The following is an 8,107-nucleotide window of genomic DNA, read 5'->3' as shown; positions in this document are numbered from 1 at the left end:
CCCTCACTAAAATGCCACCCCAAGTGAGAACATTGTCCTGTTGGCCGAACTTGGGTTATTATTTTCCTGTCTAATAGTATTATTTGGATACTCTTCCTCTGCAGGTTTTTTTAATTTAGAAAGGCTAGCAGTAAAATCCAAATTCTGCACATCAGTGAGAGTAAATACATTCCAGTAATGGAAAACACGTATCTCCCAACACCTGGGCACTTGGCCAGCCCAGCTTGGTATTAAGCATCCATATTCATTAATTCTCATTTAGAGGTGAATCAATTCATGTTAGCAGTCTAAGTGCACACAGCGAGAACCACCATTCAGGTGTAAAGCAAAAACCAGCACCAGTTTCAGGATTCTATCCATGCTGATATGCATTTATCCACTGGCCATTGGCATGTGTGCATCTACCAAAATCTGAGGCTGCAGCTGGGTGAGGGATGCTGAACTGTAGGCCCTCGTGTCCTGCACTCCCCTGGCACAGCCAAATCTGCTGTCCTTTGGGTCAGAATGTTGATTTTACCTCCTTTCCCAGGCTTCTTCTGGGCTGGAGGGAGCCAGTCAGGTGGGAGTGGGCAAGAAGTTGCATTAAATCACAGAGACACTCCTGTACAAATCTGGTTTGCATGTTTGACATATGACTACAGAGATTAATTCATTTTAAATGAGTTAAATTTAAAAGGCTAAAAGCTACTTACTTTCTGTGTTGCTAGTCAGTGATGATAAGCTCAGGGGAATTCATCATAGTGATTGTGCTGGGAGTCTCAGTACTCTGAATGCTGTATATATACCTTTGCAACTCTGTGGAGAAGTGTTCTCATCTGCTGGGATCTTTTCAAATATTAATGGAAAATTTAACAGGTGCTATAGAAGAAGGTTTCTTTTCTGCTTCACAGATTGAAATATTTGGGTTTTTTTCCAAACTTCAGTAAAAAAAATAATCTATTTTTATGCTATCATATGGAATTTTAAACCCAAGACAGAGATCTAAAGCAGTCATATTGACAACTGGAAGGGAGAACAGAGAGGGGAAGATCTCACAAAAGTCTCTGTAGATTAAGCAGAAAAAGATACACAGAAGGAAAGCTTTTTGGTGAACTAAGCCCATTCCCCCATACACTGAGAGCATACCCAACTAGCTAGAATCTCATCTGAACCCACTGAGTTGTGCATCAGTAATGAGACAGCATGGAAAATATGCATCATTAATTTTTAAGAGAGCTACTGTTAGAAGAAAACTATTGGACCTTGTGAAGAGTGTTATAGACATGTCAGGGCCACATTTTAACGTCACAACATTTTTATTTTCCTGTCTCCAAAGAGTCAGTATCTGTTTAAGTTACAGCAACACTCATTTATTGTGCAGTTTCACACTGTACCCAGGGGAAATTTGATGCAAAGTTTAGCTCCTTCAGATCCACTGCACATAGCTGCTACTGCATAATCAGGGTGAGGATTTTCAGAACAATTCAGAATAGTAACACAGCAGCATTTTAACGTGTTCATTACACACACACAAAAAAAGTTTACCACGGAGTGCACCAGGTGGGGGTTTTTTTATGTTTTTGTGAACACTGGATAAAGTATTCATGCAGCAACTCCTTATTTCATTAAGATATAATGTGTTGTATTATCACTTTCAGATATAATTCACATAAGCTCAGAAGGGTCTGTAAAAATTTGGAAGTCACATAGTGTCACTGGATATGACACTTGGTGTTCTGATGAGCTTACACCCAAACAGACAGGACAGACACATATTTGGAGGCACAGGTTACAGGCAGGAACAGAGAGCTGGCAAGTATCAAAATTTATAACTGCCTCTCCATCACAATTCCCACCCAGTTCTTTGCACATTTAATCTTGTCTCCCTTTACGATTACGGTGGCACTTTAATTAATCAATCATATTGAAGCCTGTGTAATTTTTATCACTCCTGTCTCCCATGAGTTTATGCTTGCTCAATCCAAAGGCAAAGCTCTCTGCCTCCATCCACATCAGGGTCTTTCCACCTTTGCCTCATGAACTACAATAATGCACTTTTGGGAATGCTCTACAGAAAGTAATTAATGGGAGTGGCTTTCATTCCTAGTGAGTCATGTTTGGGCCAGTAACAATTTTCATATGGTTTAGGTTGTTCATTCTTGCTTAATAGAACAGATGTGATTAAATGGATTCAGAGTGTCCGACACAGGTGTCTTTGAAAAGGAAATCTAGCAAGAACTGAAATAAGCTTTATTTTTCCCATTTTGGTCTTTTGAGGATGAGGTATTTAATTTATAGCCATATACGTTAGATTTCTTTCGCCTTTTCCTTCTGATGTTTATTCTTGGAGGGAAAAAATTTTACTTAAAAGTGCAGGCATAGGTATTCTGCTCATATATTTGCTCATGTCTTATTTTGTCCTTTCTGCACAACTTCTATTGCTTCTTGGTTGTGCTTACAATGTGTTGTCTCACAAAACTGCAAACTCACAGTGGTGCTGATGTTTTGCTGCTCTTTGCCACTTGCTGCTTTTCCTCCTGCTCTGTTCCCGAGTGGGTCACCCACAGCTGTAGTCCCTTGGGGTGTCCCTGCCCCAGGATGACTCTGTCCCTGACAGCATCTCCCTGGCCAGGAGTGTCGGCCCAGCTGAGCAGTACAGACTCCCCTGGGATGGCAGGGCACTCAGGCAGGATGGTACAGCTGCAGACCTGGTTGGACAGCAGGACTCTCCCTTCCACCCTTCAGCTTCTCCCCTCACACTCAAACACAGTTCCCCCTTCCTGTACCAGTGGTCAGGTGGCCACTGAACCCAGATCTCCCCCAGCAGCAGCACCAGGACAAGCAGGTGGCAGGGCAAGGCAGCTTGTGTTTGCCCAGTGCTCCCATGCCAGCAGCTGCAGCAGGCACCTGCCATGCTCCTGTCCTCAGATTCAGCTCTATGTAATAATTTTTGAGCAAGCCAATGCTTTCCACGGCCCCTTTATACAATATCAGAAAAGATCTTAACAGGAGTGGTCTTTGTTTGCATGAAAACTCTTTGCTCTAAGGTGTAGATCCTGCTTGGCTATATGTATGTATAGGTATATCTGTGTGTTCACACATTCACACATATACACGAGTGTGCATGTATATATTCATTTACACACATAATGGGCTGTTCTTACACTGGAACAAAAGGGTGTTTTGTTCCTGAAAGTGATCACTTAGTCCCAGACAAAGAGTTCCTGCAAGAAGATCAGACGTATTAGGCTTCAGTACGTTTTTTACTTCTCTCACTGGAACAAGCTTAAATCCCTTTTACATGTTGGGTTGAGTAAGAAATTTGTTGTAAGTGTTTTGAATAATAAAAAAAGTGTTGCAAGAAGCTGTGTGTCTTCCTGGTGGATCTGTAAGTTCTTTGGGAACAATTTTCACATATTTTCCAGCAAAGTTGGACTGCCTTGTCCTGAATTCTAACGCTACACCGGGGGGATTAAGCTGTTTGGAGTTTGCATCAATTTCTGCACAGATCCCAGGGAAAACACTTGCTCATCCTGGCAGCAAATTTTTAGGTGAGAGGTTGAGCTGTGCTCTGTGCTGTCCACAGGCCAGCAAGAACCACAGTGTTTTGCAAAGAAACAGAATTGTTTCATTTTCAGGGCTGGGATGAGACGTTTTCCTGAATCAGTATAGGAGATGCCACAATTCCTCACTACATGGTGCTCCACAAAGATAGGATGAGCACATTGATGCAAAAGAGTCCTTAAATTGCTGTATTTATCAAATTGCTTCATGATGTAGGGACACATCACTTTCAGAGGTCTTAATCTGACTAGTTTAAAACCAGCTCAAGCTGATATGAAGCTGGCATCAAAGCAACTAAACAGCAAGCTTCCCTGCAGTTATAAGCACCTATAAGGTAATCTATAAAATTCTAAGTTCAGATTTGACAGAGCACTTGAGCATATGCCAATTTAAAGTACATAAAAAGTCCTTCTGGCTTACATCTGTGAAAATGAGGGAGGATAAGAACACTGGTGACCTATGAAAATATGTGAGAAAAATCACTCTCTGGAAATGCACATTTACTGAACATTGTGAACTCATTACAAATACTTCAACCCAACAAATACTTCCTGAATCCTCTAACACAGTGGCCAAAGAAAGCTTTCACAAAGGTAAATCTGAGTCAATTTAGACATAGAATCAGATTATTTGAAAGCTGATGGCAAAGTTACAAAACACCATAAAACCCATCAGATGTCAAAGGGCAGGTGACAGCTTCTGCCAGTTGACCTCTTTACCAGCTTCTCACACCTGGGGACTGTCTTAGCCTTTTACATTTTCACTTGTTCCTGAGGTACACTGATATATATTGAGGCAGGTGGAGGTGTCTGTTTCTAAAATCTTGAGAATTCAAGCCCACAGACATCACATGTGGAGGCTCCAGGTGATTGTAGGTGTTGAGGGTTCCTGTGCTTTGACAGGCTGGTGTAGCTTCCAGAAGTCAGGGCATTCTGCCCAGGCAGTAAGAACTGACTAAAAACAGAACCTGGGGTAGGCTCTTACAGCCCCTCCATACAAACAGTGAAGGGTAAGGCAGCAGCAAAGGACCCTTGAGCATCACCAAATCATCCCAAGGCAGTCACAGCACCAATCCTTCAACCTATTAGTGGCATTTCCACCACCAACCACTCCTGCACCCAGCATGGTTCACTCACTATCAACACCTTCCCATACATTTACCAGGAGTGGGTGGGTGTGCTGGAGTTCAGACTAGAATGAAGCTGGAAACGTAGCACAAATGGAAAAAGTTGGATCTCCAATAATGACATTTTCTGTATTTTGAGTACTATAACAGATAACACAAAAAAATGTAAACATCTGAAAATGCAAGATAGTGCAAAATTACTTCTGGGATAATACAAGGCAAATGTTGGCAACTGGCAGCATTTTAAAGGCAACAATAGGAAACAGGTCAGATAAAGCACCAATGTATACAGCATGGTAGAAATGCAACTGCTCTATAGGCTTTTCCATATTGTAAGCCAAGAAAAAGATCTGACATAAAGTCAGAGATTTGACATATAGTCAAACCTAGCAAAGAGTAACTAATCCACAGCATTTGAAAAGCAGCCTTGCCTTGTATACCAATTTCCAGAAAAAATGTAAATATAATTTGATTTCTTGTTGAGCATATTGTTCTGTAATATTTGTGTTGGTTTGTATTTTTTTTGTATTATGTATGAGAAAATGATGTGTTCTTGAAATGCCACTTTCTTTTAAACACTGGCACCATGGAATTGGAGCTATGTTTTCAGTCTACCGTTCAAGAAAAAACAAAACAAAAGTTGTCACAGTAGCTGGGCAAAATCCTGCTTTGAAAAATGAGGTGAATAAAAATACAGCTATGGCAATATAAACCTAAAATGTTGTCATAAAGAGCATAAAGTTCCCTTGTATCAACCCCTTCAGGGAAAAAAAAAAGCAAATGTCTCTCCACAGCAAGGGTTAAACTACAGTTCTATAACATTTTAGTTTAGGAACTAATGTGACATTTGATTCTTATTTTCCATGTAACACAATAACATTGACTTAAAAATAGTGATTCTGGGGCTACAATCACATATGTGTATATATTTGTAACTGCACCTTCAAGTAGGTCACTGAAGATACATTTAGGGCCACAAATTTCTCAAAGGGCAACTACACATCCTGCATGAACTCCCAAAGAATGGAGGTGTCAATCATACAAAGAAAAATAATCTTACAGAGCAGTTTCATTTCTGAAAGTTAGAACAAGGATTAATGAAGCTTAAATCAAATCTGGCCTTCAGATTATTCCCCTAAGAGTAAAATTACTGTTTATTTTCTAACCATTTGACTTGACAAGGAAAACTTATTTAGGAATGTTTTACTGATGCAACAAAGTGGTCCAGACATTGCAGCAAAGAATTAAATATTATACCTTTAAAAACCAGACTTGAAACATCAAAATAACTTGGAAGAATGATTAACTGTGCAAGCAAGTACTAGGACAGACATAATGTGATTCAAAAACTAAACAATTTAGCTAAGTTTTCAGATTTGTTAGAGTCATTATCCTGAACCCCCTGGAGAAGCTGATGATACATGGATTCACTTGACTGTATTTAACCCTCAGTTTTTCATCCAGAGACAGGTACCAATGACAAACAGAGCAAAACACACAAAGCTCAGAGATCCTCAAGTATGTTACTGCCCTCTTGGGAACCTGAATGGAGGAAAACACAGAAAAAGTTTAGATCGTAGAAGAAACCAAAAGATAACTCAGAATGGTACAGTTAATATGTGGGGGGAAAAGTTGCTGTGTTTCCACATTTGTATTTGTATTCTGTTTATAAGTTTGGACTTAGGGCATTCGAATGAGATGTTTGCATTTTTATACAGAATAAGAAAGAATTATCTCCTTGATAAATCTAAGGTACCATGCACAGCTTGATCCTTCCTCTTAGGTCCGGGGATTTAAATTTAAAGCCCTCAAATATTACACTCAGTTTTGGTGCTGGAAGAAGGAACTTCAATTGCAGAAGTCTATTCACAACTTCTTAACCTGCTGAGGTCACATTCCTAATTCTACAATAACATGAGAGACAGAATCTTAAGAAACTATTCTTTAGCATTTATAGGAGTCAACCATGCAGTAAGTTAGATTACCCCTAACCTGGAATAATCCTGCAGCACTGAAAAATGGATAGGATAACAGCAATAATGACAACATCTATTTTTTTTGAGTATCTCTCAATATTTAGGCACCAACAACCTACTAATATACACAGTCCAAAGGTTATTTCTGCTTCTAGGTTTAAGTTCAACATTTTCTCCCATAAATCATGAAAGAAATCGCTTTTTCACAATCTTTTTTTAACAATACCCAAAATATTTTCACCACATGCAGGGGACATTATTGTAGCCTAATATTTCACATCAAGAAAGCATTTGAAAGATAGCTTCGTTGAAATTTCTGTACCATAGCCTTCAAGTTAGAAGATAAATTCTAAATGTTGGCTTGAGGAATACACATTTTAGAAGAAACTTTCCAACAGATCTCAGCCCAAAACTGCTGAGAATTTTTATCAAATTCCAGTTATAACTGGGATTATATAAAAGTCATATAATCCCAGTAGTGTGGATCTCCTGCCTTCATCTTGTGTTCATATAATATCCTTACAGCATATACTTTGGGGTGACATGCTACTATTATTACTATACACAATGACTTTGTATCTTTTAATTTGCTAAATGAAATTTGGCAAGTAAAACTGAAGGTCGGTATCACCCAACAACACAGGAGCAGGAAGAGTTTTGCAGATCAGTGGAAAAGGCTTGAGACCTCCAGTGCTGCTATTTTTAACATGTCTGTTCTTGCTCCAACATTTGCAATGATATAAATCCTTCTTTTAAATCATCTTTCTGTAGTAGCATACACTATCCTTTGGAAGCTCTGCTCTTCTAATTGGTCTTAGAAGCCAAACTTCCCTTTCACAGGATTTTTTTTTACCTTGAAAATGATCACAAACTCATTGAACGTTAAGGGGTTGGAATAGACCTTGAAGATCATCTAGTCCCAACCCCCTGCCATGGGCAGGGTCACCTCCCACTAGATCAGGTTGCTCAAGGCTTTATCCAACCTGGCTTTGAACACAGGCTTGGGGGATCCACAACCTCCCTGGGCAACCTGTGCCAGTGTCTCACCATCCTCACAGTAAAAGGTTTTTTCCTAATATCTAATATAAATTTGCCCTCTTTCAATTTGTCCCCATTACTCCTTGTCCCATCACTACAGTTCCTAACGAAGGATAGGATGACTTCCATTAATAAAGGACTAAACATGGAGATCTTCTTTAAAAATTAACTGCAAATATAAAACAGCTTAAAAACAATCTAGAAATGTTTTTCTGTAAACTTTGTTGTCGTGCAGGTCTTTATTTAAACTGCATAACTGTTCAAGTCTTACTCCTGGGGTGGGTTTGAGCTCCAGATTTAGACCACCTACATTTACTTGTCTACCTATGTGTTAGATGTCAAAACTCCTATTAAATTCAATGAAAATCCAGTAGACTTACCCTACAGACTCTGCAGAGCTCACTCAGTGGCAGATAGTCTGTCC

This window comes from Acanthisitta chloris, unplaced genomic scaffold, assembly GCF_000695815.1.
Source record: "Acanthisitta chloris isolate BGI_N310 unplaced genomic scaffold, ASM69581v1 scaffold1595, whole genome shotgun sequence".
Classification (NCBI taxonomy): Eukaryota; Metazoa; Chordata; class Aves; order Passeriformes; family Acanthisittidae; genus Acanthisitta; species Acanthisitta chloris.
Note: the sequence above shows the minus strand (reverse complement) of the source record.